At 35.9% G+C, this 7520-nt stretch overlaps 1 long non-coding RNA gene across 1 annotated transcript; it reads right to left on the bottom strand.

The window, feature by feature from the left end:
• Window positions 1-2641: 2641 nt before the first annotated feature.
• On the bottom strand, window positions 2642-7122 carry LOC118246186 (uncharacterized). Its single transcript, XR_004778098.2, has 3 exons — window positions 6997-7122; window positions 4100-4149; window positions 2642-2970 (listed from the first exon to the last, which is right to left on the bottom strand). It is a non-coding gene; the product is annotated as an uncharacterized LOC118246186 (long non-coding RNA).
• Between the last annotated feature and the right edge of the window lie 398 nt (window positions 7123-7520).

Below are 7520 nucleotides of genomic sequence, written 5' to 3'. Positions count from 1 at the left end.
GTAATCATAATTTATCATAATTATTCATAATTATGGATTCACAAGATCACAGAACTGTTGAGGTTGGGATGGACCTCTGCAGCTCACCTAGCCCAGCCCCTGTTCAAGCAGGGTAAAATACAGCAGGTTGCTCAGGACACTGTCCAGTCAAGGATAATCATCGTAACTAGATAATGTGTTTTTAAAAAATCATCAAGAATTTCAGGTTTCTGTGATCATGGGGTTGCCACTCAGAAAGGAAAGAGACCTATAAGAAACCTCCATCTTTTTGGAAGGCCTGAGTTAAAGTAAAATGAGATACATTTCAGGGAAGTTGTGTTAAAATATAGTGAGCTGTGTGAGGATCTCAGTACATGGTTCATAGGAAAATAAGTTCCTGACACAATCAGGTGCTCTGTGTGGAGTCAGAATAGTGTCCAAAAATAAAATAAAATAAAATAAAATAAAATAAATAAAATAAAATAAATAATAACTAAGTACAAGGAACTAAAACTCTAATGAGCTCTTCAAAAATGACTTTTAGCTCTAATTTCTTTGAACCAAGTCATATCTGCAAGAGCATCTGAAGATGATAAGAACTAATGCTGGCCCTCAGACCAGAGCAGTATTACAACTTCCTGTGCAGAAAGATTTGCCTTTTGCTTCTTAAAGTTGTACATCCTTCATCATGTTTATCCATACCTTCTGTGTCATTGTGGAACTGGAAAAGGATACAGGAAAATACCCCTGATTCACAAAAAAAATTATGCAAGAGATATTGTTTCTATGCTTAGACATAGTACCACCCTGAGGGATGTATTCTGTCCATGACATCAGTAAGTACTGTTGTGTTAACTCTAAATACCAGGGAAGGATGAAAGCCTACCATCATTTAATTCTTCAGTCCCATGCTGCTGTGAAATCTTGTAGTCAAATACTTAGAACTTATTGTAGTTAGAACATATTGTAGTTTCACTTGAAACTACAAGATATTTCTTCTAATTTGTATGGAGTGCTTGCAGAGAAAATGTGTTGCTGTGCTGGGTTAATTGCACACATCTTGTATTTTTTATATATATATATGTTGTCACACAGCTGCAGTACTCATCTCCTTAAACACTGTTTTTTTCCCCCACATTCTCCGGTACTCATCACCTGTGCCCCACAGTAGCCTTTATGCCAGGGTATCATGGGGCTGTGTTTGTTTCTTTCTTTTAATTGTAGCATTTGCCAACAATTGTACAACCCCGAAAGTGGCATGTTATCCCAACACTGGGATTTTTTTCCTTCAGCTCAAGAGTAGCCTCTTGTTATCCAAACACACTGTAAATGCTTTTAAAGCTTTGAGTTCCTTATAATTTCTTCCCTTTGTACTCCTGATCATCATTGCCTAGATGTTGAGTAAGATGCAGTGATGATTACTTTCATCCTAATAAAGCATGTGATCCACGCAGAACGCAGCTAGTAAACGCTGTCAGCAACAGCAAATCTGTTTGTAGGCAAGCCCACTCTCAACGGAACTAGTATAAACTTAGTAAAGTACTAATTTTCAGTAAGTTTTGCTTAGCTGGGACTTGCATTGTCTACGGATGGTCAAAAACCTCCTTGGTTGCCAAATAAATGGCTCTTGCTTATGATGTAACAAACATCAGATCTGGGCTCAAGAAGGAATCCTTTCTTGGTCTGTTTTGACAGGGAACATTCAATATTCTTATCTTTACCTTTAGTGTAAATAGGGCCCATTCTTCACCAGGTCCTGGGCAGGTCCACCAAAGTGTCTGGACTGTTTGACAGTGGGATAGTGCCACTTGAAACCCCTTAGTGGCTTAGCAGATTGTGTGGTCCATCTGGTGGTTTCTGGTGTTTTATAGCAACCACAGTCAGTTTTGCTGTGTGGGAGGAGGGACAGACAAAGCCTCTTGAAGAAACAGTTCATTGATTCATGTAGAATGAACATCATAGATCCTTACATTTGCAAAACAACGGACATGACCTATAAAATCCTTTCCTGTCCCATATTCCAACATAGATCATCATTACCTATGAAATCCCACATCTTAAAGTCATTTCATTTGACTGAATTGCCAACCCACCTTGGTTACATTCATCACATTTTCAGAAAAAGATCACTGGGAGGTTACCAAATTCCTGAGACATGGTGTGCCATTGAACAGTAGATCAGAGCTGCAGTAAAGGAAATGAGTCAAAAATTGCAGTTCAGTATTGTCTATTTTTTTTCTTCCAGCAGTCTGTTGCTACATATCAAATAGACAATTGAAAAGAACTTCCAAGAAATCAGCTTATGTGCATTTATGGTCAGGGTCACAGTAAGATCAAAATCTGCCTCCATTCTGGATTTTGGATTAAGTTTGGCTGGAAACAGACATATATAAAAGATTTCCCTCTCCCATTCCAATTTTTTTAATCTTAAAATCGTTCCAGGCACAGACGTATTAACTGGCACAGCAATCAGATAAAACCACTTAGACTAATTAATGAATGATAACATCTTTTTTTTTTTTTAAATAATTATTTATTATCTGCTGTGTACAACTGTTTAATCTTCTTAGGTTGTTTTAAATGAGGTAGCTTGACCTCTCTTTTTACTTTTATTTTTTAAAATCACCTTATAAACAAAATGATTAATACACACACATAAAAAAGTAAACTGGTGACATCATTAGCCAGGATAGCATGCATCTTTCATCTGACAATTCTTGGCTGCCATTTGTGAGGGAGAGATATACAGCCAATGATTTTAAAACCTTAAAAGTACACAGTCATATTATTTAGCATTGAATTCTGTTTATCAGTTTGGGCGACTTCTAGCTTCGTGTTTGTGAAAGCTTATCAAGTATGATGTGTTTTGCAACCACTGCAACTAGAAATATTTTAGAAATGCCTGTTTTATATTTTGTTATACCCAAAAATGACAATAGGCTATATTCTGTCTTCATTCTGCATCTGGAATTTCCATTGACGTCAGTAGAGCTGTTGAGCAAAATTAAAAAGAATAGTCTAAGGTCTAGGTAAGTAATTAGACTTTTTTCAGCAGAAATAATGTTAAGCTTACTTTACTCTTTCTGTCCTCATTCCCCTAACTTGCCCCTAACTCTACACATATACATATACGAAAAATCTACCCACCATGAAATTACAATAATTGTGACTGGTAGAAAAAGACAAAAATATTTGATGATAAACAGGGCTGTCTCCCTGCAGTAGATTATCTTTAAGAAATGTACTCCCTAATTATAATCTGAGGGAACTCCTTGGATGACTGATATTTATAAATTAGGATGTTGTTTACTCAGAATATTGTTTCTTGGAGCCTTTAAATCCACTTAATCATTATGTCAGGCATTTCAAGAAAAATGTATGAGATGAAGTTCCAGATAACTTTAGGCATAACGATTATCCTTGGCATTCTTCTCCAAGTTTCAAATTAACAATCTATTTCTATCTGAGTGGCTACCTGGAGAAAAAAAAAAAAAGTCTTTTTCCGTGTCACACTACAGCTTTTTCATGCTTTTACTGTAAAATTTCTTACAAAATTAATCTTTCAAAAATTATGACCTTTTATGATCTTTAATTTTTTGTTGTACTGGTAGAGGGATACTGATACTCAGAACACTCTCATTTTCTCACTTTCTAAGTTTTATCATTTTTAGGACCAGAAAAATTGTATATTCATTGGGATTTATGATATTGAAACAACTACCCTCAAAAAGTGCACTCAAAATTATTAAGTTTATCACCATACAACAAAGTCTGATGGTGGGTGATGTCATGGACCCAAGTAGCTATGAAAGAGAAATAATAAATATTTGCCTTTTTGTCCACTGTTGTTCTTCAAATGTTTCATACGTTTTTGTTCCTTTGAGCATTGCTCCATCAACTCTATTTTCTCTGGTGTTCTTCCTATTTAGCATTGCTGGTTGTTTGTTAGTTTTATTATTATTATTATTATTATTATTATTATTTCTTTGTTATTTTATTTTATTTTATTTTTTGCTCAGCTCATGTTTTTTTTTCTCTCTCTCTTGAGTACATCCACACACTCCACCTATCTTTGTTACTCCAATTTATCTTCACCATGCTTACTTTCTGTGTGTTTTACCTTCTCTCATTCTTGTTTTCTCTGCATTCCTTTGTCTGGGCACATTCCTCCTGTTTTAGAGACAGTTTTTGATATTTCCTTTTTAGAGTCATTTGAAAAAGTCACAGACAATTTTTTGTTAGAGCATTGCAGGAGCTGCACTACCAAATCTGCTCATAACAGAGCTTCCCTGCCAGTCCTGAGGCAAGCTCCTAGAGCAATTGGATGCTGTGCTGAGGGCTTGTCAGAACAGGTATAGGCATTGATCTTCATTAAATTGAAGTAATCCAGTGGGAAAAGTATGGATGTTACCTTAGTAAGACAGTCCTGCAATTCTTTATGCCAGCAATGGACTAGTGCACAATCATGGTATTCTTTATAGTCATACTACTTAGCATCATTTATACTTAGGAACACAAACAAATGAAATAGCAATAGAAATGATCTAATGCTGTCATCTGGGATTTAGTATAGAGAGAACATTTCCAAGTATCTTTGTTATTTTAGATGCTCAAGGGTATGAAGCAATAGCTTTTGTATTTCTTTATGTTTGGAAAATTCCTGCATAGTTTATGCATGAAGTTATAAATAAAGCACAATGGAGAAAGAAAAAAATCGACTGACCTCTAGGATCTTAATTTGTTACTGAGTGATAAATTGCTTTTAAAGGAAACAGTGAAAGCATTCTGTGCAATGGCTCTGAAGAGTATAACGTCAGTGAAAGCAGCGTCTACATCTCATTTCTTAGTGAAAGCAGTGTCTACATTGCATTTACCTTAATGTGTATATGTATTAATAATTTAATTTCACATCTTCAGCTGCGTGTATCTTTTCATACATCAATCCAAATCATCCTTTTGGTATACATAGAACTTTTTTGAATAGAAAAGGAATATAATGCACTTGCTACATAACAATATGATATAGCAGAATGAAACCTCTGATTAATTATTACTGATATTCACCAAGTACTGGATGATACAGATGGTCTGTCCTGGGTGAAGAAAGTAGGTGTAGGTATCTACATGATCTGCTGAATAACTGACTAAAGAGAACATATTAAAACAATTTTTTTTCTTTCTTCTCTTTGCATTTTCTTTGTGTAGTAGAAGCAGTTTCAAGATACACCTCAAACATGCTGTGGAATGACTAGGAAGGTCCCTAGCATTTCTAGGAAAGTTCCCAGTAAATCTTTGTGATTACTGTGTTAATTTCCTTATTACTCCTCTTTCTTGCCTTGTATCGTTTAAGTGTGCGTAGTGATCAGTGCCCAAACTATTGAACTCCTAAATTGGTGGGATCTTATATTTAATTTATGCCAATGGAGAGGCTTCCAGATAACAATCTGCAAAGCTTCTTCAGGTGGCTTGTTTTCATTTACTGTGTTTTTTGCACTGACATGTGAGAAAGTCAAATTTACAACTGAACTGTTCAGTTGACCCGTGTGAAACAGTTACAGAATTGCTTTGTCAGGTAATACAAAAGAATGTGACAAAATCATGCCTGTTAACCATAGGTGGAGTTCCCTGTTTACACACTGACTAGAAAGTTACGTGCAAAAAAACAAAAAACAAAATACAAAAATCTGTGGAGGAAACAGACTTATTTTAGTGAGATGGAAGACCTTAAAAGTTGACAGTAAGAGTGCACATAGCTCCAATATGATACAGAGCCACCAATTCATGACAGAACTCCTTTGAATTGCATATAATCAGAGAAGTACAGCTATTTCATGTTGAATTCAATAGAACATTTTTTAAGTTCTTCTGAACTTGAAATATACCTACATAGAGACCTACACCTGTCTTTTTAACCACAGTAATCCTTTAAGTTCTTTCCCACTTGGAGCACAGTGCTTAGGCCTAGGAAAAATAATATGATGGACAGGTTTCTGGTGCTGTCAAGGCATATCCTGCTTTCCTCTTCAGACATATTCCTCTACAATATCAATAACACTTAATTTTGAAAGTTGGCTTTGATTCCCAGCTGCAGTTTTCTGCTTTCTTTTCTTTTCTTTCTTTTCTGCTAGGTCAGCTGACTTTACGCACAAGCAAACTAAGAAAGTGCTATAAACTCATGACGGCCTCCCTTGATAACTGTTCTCATCAGCACATTCTTTAGCTATTTTATTGCATTTCTCTCAAACTGAATTGGTAGAGTATATCAGCTGAGGTACAAAGAAGGAATTGCTTTCACTGGATCATGTACAGAAGAATGAAACAAGGAAAACATTACAGAGGAGGTTTACAGAATTCCTTAGGACAAGCCACAGTTACTCAGAGAGATTCCACCTAAATATCTAAAAACTCATTTTTTTGTTTGTTTGTTTGTTTCTATCAGAGATTATACTCAGGAGGCACAGTTTTGGGAGTTCTACCTAACAACATTTTTTTTAATTATTACACTTAAAGTGAATCTAGGAGTTGCACTGCTGTATCGGCCATCAATATATCAGTAATGTCTTCTTTATTAGGACTCAAAGTCATATAAATTGCAAGTATCTTAAGTTCTGCTCTCGGGAGTAGTTACTTATTCCAGGGGGACTAGCCAAACGTAGATAGTTTGTCCAATTTTGTATTTGCTTCCACACTTGCACACAGAAAATTATGAAACTTGCTTCCTTGTTGTATTAACATGTGGTCCTACTTCTCACATAGCCAATATGAGGAGAAAAGTAGTAGACAAAAACACTAAAATATTCACATACCTCACTGAATAGGAATGGACTTAGATGTCTGGGTAAATAATATGATGAATTAAAAACTTAAAATATTTATCTGATTTTATCAATTGTTTCTAGTGGTAGCAAACAAGAGGAATTTCTCAGTGAACTCAGAAAATATTTTCCATTACTGAATTTAGCCACTGTGTCTTCTATCAGCCTCTGTTCAAAGGAAGGCCACAATTTTGACTCTGACCTTGCATTTGCTCCTTCCGGTCCACCACACAGGTTCTTCTGGCTGCGGTCCTCACTCACACCCCTGACCTCCTATTTTGTAGTAAACAACAGGACTGTGTCTCTCACATGATTTCTGTTTTCTCCTCTTCTCAAGAAGGAGCGGTGTTCTGGTAGCGCTTAGGCTTTAGGGTTAGCAAAGCTATTATGCATTTATATTAGAGAAGGAAAAGTGAAAGAGGATTTTGGAGGCAAGGAAGAGAAACTAGTGATTTTCTTTTGTTTCTGTGGGATGAACAATTTTCATCCCATGGTTACAATCATATATATATATATGTATATGTGTTATAGTAGAAAATGAATTCAAACTAGAGATGAAATTCCATGGGAAATCTCTGTAGGGAGGCTTGATGGAACCATGGTAGCCAGTGTGCCTGCCGAGGTGTGTTCCAGCCTTCTCTGTTAGTTGGAGTTTCCTAAGTGCTGTAGGCATCATGCCCGGTTTTATCACACTGCTATACACTAGCCAAGAAGTGATGAAGGCAT

The sequence above is a fragment of the Cygnus atratus genome, chromosome 3 (genome assembly GCF_013377495.2).
Source record: "Cygnus atratus isolate AKBS03 ecotype Queensland, Australia chromosome 3, CAtr_DNAZoo_HiC_assembly, whole genome shotgun sequence".
Taxonomy (NCBI): Eukaryota; Metazoa; Chordata; class Aves; order Anseriformes; family Anatidae; genus Cygnus; species Cygnus atratus.
The sequence above is the reverse complement of the archived record's forward strand: the minus strand, read 5'-3'. Positions and strand labels throughout refer to the sequence as shown.